At 52.1% G+C, this 6,000-nt stretch overlaps 1 protein-coding gene across 22 annotated transcripts in view; it reads left to right on the plus strand.

Annotated features, from left to right (window-relative positions):
* Window positions 1–4,908, plus strand: part of JAKMIP3 (Janus kinase and microtubule interacting protein 3) — a 91,137-nt gene extending 86,229 nt beyond the window's left edge. For all 22 annotated transcript variants that reach the window (XM_070470455.1, XM_070470451.1, XM_070470465.1 and 19 more), the window contains one exon: window positions 2,407–4,908. The gene's annotated coding sequence lies outside the window, so the exon portion shown is untranslated. The remainder of the gene's footprint in view (window positions 1–2,406) is intronic.
* Window positions 4,909–6,000: the final 1,092 nt, after the last annotated feature.

Raw genomic sequence — 6,000 nt, forward strand, 5'->3', positions numbered from 1 at the left:
TGGACAGGTGTGCTCACGGAGGCAAAAACACACGCAGACCGCCCTGGCCCCAAACACGCAGTCAGATAAATGACCCAGCACGTGGACAGGTGTGCTCACGGAGGCAAAGACCACGCCTCTCTGATCTGCAGCCTCACAGCCTCCAGGCTTCTGGAAAACAGTGGAAGGGAGGGCTCCTGGATCCCCAAGAACCCCCTGCAGGCCCAGGGACCCACCAGGAGTCTTAGGACGCAGCCCAGAATGGAGGCCCAGCTCAGATCTTGTGCAGCGATGTCCTGCAGGGCCGGTAGACCCAGAAGGAGGCTCCTACACATTCTCCTGTGCAGGCCACATGGAGTGCGCTCCGTTGACCGTGGAAATGTGGCTATGTGTGGTGTCTCTGCTGGGGAGCTGGAGGGGGTTTCATCTAAGGCTTAGAGCTCAGGGCTTTTATTGGGGCTACTCATGTGGGCACCCCCTGCCTGTAAAATGCCAACCTCAGAAGGAGGCAGATGCTTGTCATAAATCACACCATTTGTACAGTTTCAGCTAGCTTACGAGCAGGCCCTCTTAACTCCGGAAGAGTTTAAAAAGCCGGGTTCCCCGAGGCCAGTCCAGGGCCAAACTGGCAGGCAGGTCCCTGTGCTGCCAGCGGCTCGGCTCCAGCCACAGAGGTGCTCCTGACTGAGAAGCCCGCTGGTCAGGAGGCCCAGGGCAGGCCCCGGCGAGGACCACACTCGCCTGCCCTGGGCCTGGCGCAGCTTCAGTGTAGGTGAGATCTTGGGCTGACGGGGACGGTCGGGAAGTTGGACCAGTGGCCAGAGAAAGGAGGGGTGGAGGACACCATGTCCCCAAGAGGACATGGGACTGGGGGTCAGAAGAGAGTGGAGGTCTAGAAGTCACACCTCTGTGCGTGTGTACATGTGTACATACATGTGTGTGCATCAGGAGGGAGGGGAGGTCTGGAAGCCTGGAAGCAGAGCCACACCTCCGAGTGTGTGTGCGCACATGTGTGCATATGTGTGTGTCAGGAGGGAGGGGAGGTCTGGAAGCAGAACCACACCTCTGTATGTGTGCACGTGTGTGTGTGTGCACATGTGCAGTGCCGCAGTCCTGGGTGGGAGCAGAGGGTGCCCGGCCTGGACACAGTGCTGTGGATGTGAGAGTGGAGGGCAGGCAGGCTCAGGAGAAGGGGCACATGACCTCAGGGAACCGGATGCCGTCACCTTGTCCCTTCAAGCTGGGGGGTGACTTTTGAATGCCACACAATATTTTCCACAAGATTCTTGTTCTGTATTTATTTGTGTGCGGCTCACACCCCAGACAGTCATCATCTTAACTCAGGGAGGCAGTGATGTGGTGGAGGCCCGCGAGCAGGTGGCCGGGGCCCTGGCTCTAGTTAGCCCAGAGGTGCGACGTCAGGAGGCCCCTTGGCATCTCAGGGCTTCCGTCTTTCCATCTGCAAAGTGAGAGGGTCCTTTCTAACAGCTCGAAGTGGATGGACTGATAGAACCTATTTAGGAACGGATCAGATGGAGGGCCTAAGAAGCAGTGTCACTTGAACTCAGCAGAGATGTCAACGGAGAGGTGTGACCCCCAGTGAGATGAGCTCACTGCAATTCCACTGCGTCTAGTGTTCGTTCTTCTCGGTGGAGTATCCCCTTACTGAGAATTTAGTTTAACAATTAGAAACCAAAAATACTCTGTGCAGTTTCTAATGTCTGTGACCTCAGGTTCCACCTCTGGATGTCCCCCCACCCACCCCATCCCCTCCCCTCCCCTCCCTCCCCCCTCTCCCTCCTCCCTCCGCTCCCCCTCCTCCCTCTGCTTCCCCTCCTCCCTCCCCTCCCCCTCCTCCCCTCCCCCTCCCTCTCCCTCCCTCCTTCCTGTCCCCCCTCCTCCCTCCCCTTCCCTCTCATCATTCTCTCCCTCCCCTCCCCCTCCTCCCTCCACTCCCCCCTCCTCCCTCCCCTTCTCCCTCCTCCCTCACCCCACCCAGCCTGCTGCTCCAGGGCCCGCCCCTTCTTGTTAGATGTGGATCCTGGGAAGCACCTTCTTAACTTCTTCCAAATATTAAAGATGTAAAAGGTGAAAAGAAAGAATTGGCACATACCAGAGGCCCACTTTCTAAGTACTGAGAAAAAACAAAAACTTGGCTTAAATGACATTGTCCCACGTGTGGGAGGGAGCTCTGAGGCTGCGTCTGCATGTGACCTCATGAAGCACTTGACCTCTGTGGCCGCGCAGCTCCTGGGAAGAGCCCTGAGCATCTTCAGGCAGAGGCTCAGCATGGCACCGAGTTTGGGCCAGACTGTCCACCTGTGGAGCCAGCATCCTTCATTTCCCCAGACCGTTTCCCCGCCCGGAGTCCCTGCCAGGGCTCAGTTATCTCACACTAACAGAAAACATCTGTCTTCACTCTTTCAGAGGAGAAGCAGCACGTCGATGAAGCCAGTTTAAGGCGTGAGTTCCACTCCTTGAGCATCGTGGTCCACAGCCTGGGAGAGCCTCCCTGCACCGGGACATAGCCCGACTTGTGGCTTGGAGGTGGTCCTTCTGTTAACCTCACACCCTTGAGTCTAAGGTTGTGCTGTCAGTAGTGCAGTGTGTGTGCATGAGTCTGTGTGTGCACACACGCGTGCTCTGTCAGAAGACACACAGGGTTGAGCTCTTTTGAGGCACTTATAGATTGATGTACTGGGTAATGAGATGGGCAGCCAGGTGAGAACATAACAGACAACATTGTATAAAAGAAACACAAGCTACATTGCCCAGGAGCTGGAGGGAGGTCCGCCTGTGTTGTCTGCAAGTGTTAGGTTCACTTTATATTTGTGTCGGAAGAAACGTTCAACTCGGGTACAGATGACAGAGGCAGCCAGACCAGGCTTGATTCCCTAGGATGAATCGAGAGAAAGATTACAGGATCAGACAGACGTGCTTTTCTCTAGTGGGTGCAGGTTTTCCGCTGGGCAATGCACGATTAATCAACACTTGTCCAAGAAGGATGCATCCTTTCTGTTGTCATTAAAGCCACAGTTATGTATTCACTTGGACAAGAAATGGGGCCAGTTCACTGCTTTTCCATTTGAGCTTGATGTCAGGTTTGTATCTCAAGTCCAAAGTCTGCTTTAACCCTCCCTACATTCTTTTGTCTTGTTCTAATGACTGCCCAGCTTGGCACATTTGTTGTACTCAGAAGCAAATGGCAAACAATAGACTTGCATGAATGAAAGCCACCGTGGAGCTATGGATGAACTCCCAGAGTGATTCTGATGGAGTGTATGATGCAGGCATCAGGAGACGCCCCACAGCTCCACTCCCTGAGGGCCTGCCCGGCGCAGTGTGTACCTGCCCAGGAACAGCGGTTATGGAGGCTGGCCATTTGGGATCCCAAAATGTGCATTTTAAACCCAAATTCACACCCCTCGTGTTTATTTGGGTCATCATGATTTTCCTGTTGTACATATGTCTGGAGTACTTCATATGCCCACACATCCCAGATTCTCAATCACAGCTTTGTAATTTTTAAAAGGAGGTAAACTCTACAGGAAAGAGAAGCATGTAAATATGTACCAATGCTTATGAAGTCATTATTATCTGTATGTAAAGAGGATGTGCATTGGAAAGAGAAAATGGCTCAGTGAATGTTTTAAGTAATCCATGTACCAAGCTGCATTTCGGAACTGCATGTTCCCCAAAGCACACAGTGGGCTGTGATGCCAAGTCTTCTCTTCAGACACCATTGTTTCTGCTCATGTATCATAGGCACCTTCTGTTCATCTGACTACAAAATCCAGCATTTCAGGGTTGGGCTTTTGAAAAAAAAAAAGAGATGGGAAAGAAAGAGAAGAAAGAGACAAACATGAGTGTTTGTCACTAATTCCTGCCAGTCCACTGAGCGTCTGAAGAATTCAAGTATTTTAAAATTATATGCATTTTCTAAATACTAGAATGTACCTTTTATTCAAAACCAGTGGACTGGATTGAATTGAATATTTGGGCTCTCTATTTAGCTCTTCAAACAGAGGAAGTGTCAGGAAGAGGTTGAAACACGGAAGTGTTTGCTGTGTAACAGATGTGTGCAGCCTAACAGCTGTCACCACACGCAGTGCGCACAACGTCTAGGAAAACACACACGTGCTTTCATTTGTCCAAACCAGAATTCCCGTGCACAGTATCCATAAAACACACGTGCTTTCGTTCGTCTAAACCAGAACCCATGTCAACTGCGGCTTCCTTGTTGACACGTGTGTACCTCGTCCCCGTGGTCTCAAGCTCCAGTTGCTGAAGGGCCGTGGCTTCTCCTTCAAGTGCTCAGCCCTCGAGGAGCCTGTAGCCTCAGGACACCCCGAGTGCCTTACGCGGCTGGGAACGCCAGCCGGCAGTCGGAGGGAGGGCGTGCCGGGAGAGGGTTTGGAGGTGTCGGACATTAATCTACGCTGACCGTCACTGCGTCATCGACCTTAAGATGGACTGTATGTTTTAACACAGTAATGGATTTACGTTTAGGCTCAGGAAAATCAAGCTGTACATATAGGTATCAAATCATATATTTGTTTACTGTATATTTTTTAAAAGCTTTGTTGTGAATTTATGCAAACACAAATGAGGACTTGTTTTCTCATGGCGATGTGCCAGGCAGTGTTTGTGTTCCCTGAAGCAATTCCTTAATAACCAGACTCTAAACACGTGATGTTCTGTGCAGTGCTAAACAGTATTCCGAGGCTTAAAATAGGTTTGTATGGTGATCAACTACAGAATTTTACACATATTTTTGTATTGTGATTCCTATGATATATATACCAGAGAATTTTTACTCATTTGTAAATTACTGTACAGTTTTTAATAAAGATTGTTTTAAATCTTAGAATATCAAAGTTCTCCACCTCACAAAGTATTAAAGTCTGGACTTATCGGCTACAGTAGCCACTTCTGTGTTCTGTGTCCACTGTCTGAATGATAGTGCGTCTTCCCACACCAGAAAGGAGAGCTGGGCCTTCTCTGCATTGGGAAGGGGGACCCGGGCGTCTCACATACAGCCTTGTACTAAGTCATGGCGGGTGGAGGGGGGCTCATCCGGAGGACAGGCTCTGAGGTCACCTGAGGTCAGCCACAGGGGAGGCCTGCTTCTCGGCTGTTTGTCAAATGAGAACCAAGGGAGAAGTCAAGTCCCTGAGAACAGTGAATTTCTGCGAATGAATAAGAGCATGTTTCAGTGGCAGTGACCCCACACAGGTGAGTACAGGCTGCTTGATCTCTTTGGGAAAGCTGGGAACCCAAGGTGGGGCTGGGACAAGGGACAGGAGGGGTTGGTTGGCTCTGCAGGGTTCTTATGCCTCCCGCTGTCCCAGCTTAGGCTTTGAAATTCCAGCTGCAGCTGCTCTAACAGAAGCAAGGACTGGGATGTCTTTCCCTTAAAAACCAGTCCCTGGAGGGCTTGACGGGGCGACAGCACTGTCCCGGGACGCTGGGTGGGCTCGGACTGGGATGTCTTTCCCTTAAAATCCAGTCCCTGGAGGGCTTGACGGGGCGACAGCACTGTCCCGGGACGCTGGGTGGGCTCGGACTGGGATGTCTTTCCCTTAAAATCCAGTCCCTGGAGGGCTTGGCGGGGCGACGCAATGTCCCGGGACGCTGGGTGGGCTCGGACTGGGATGTCTTTCCCTTAAAAACCAGCCCCTGGAGGGCTTGACGGGGCGACAGCGCTGTCCCGGGATGCTGGGTGGGCTCGCAGTCCTCCTGTTGTGTCCCACCCAGATTCCGAACTTGCTTTTTAAAAATAAGTGTTTATCTATTTGGCTGCGTTGGGTCTTAGTTGCCTCACATGGGCCTGGTTGCTCTGCAGCATGTGGGGTCTCAGTTCCCCTACCAGGGACGGAACCGTGTCCCCGCCTTGCAAGGCAGATTCGCAACCACTGGAGCACCAGAGAAATGCCCGGAGTCTGTTTTTACAGGCAGTCAGGATCAGCTTCCGTGGTCACATCATCCCCACCACCCTCCCTGCTCTGCCCTTCCAACTCG

This window comes from Odocoileus virginianus, chromosome 7 (genome assembly GCF_023699985.2).
Source record: "Odocoileus virginianus isolate 20LAN1187 ecotype Illinois chromosome 7, Ovbor_1.2, whole genome shotgun sequence".
NCBI classification, from domain to species: domain Eukaryota; kingdom Metazoa; phylum Chordata; class Mammalia; order Artiodactyla; family Cervidae; genus Odocoileus; species Odocoileus virginianus.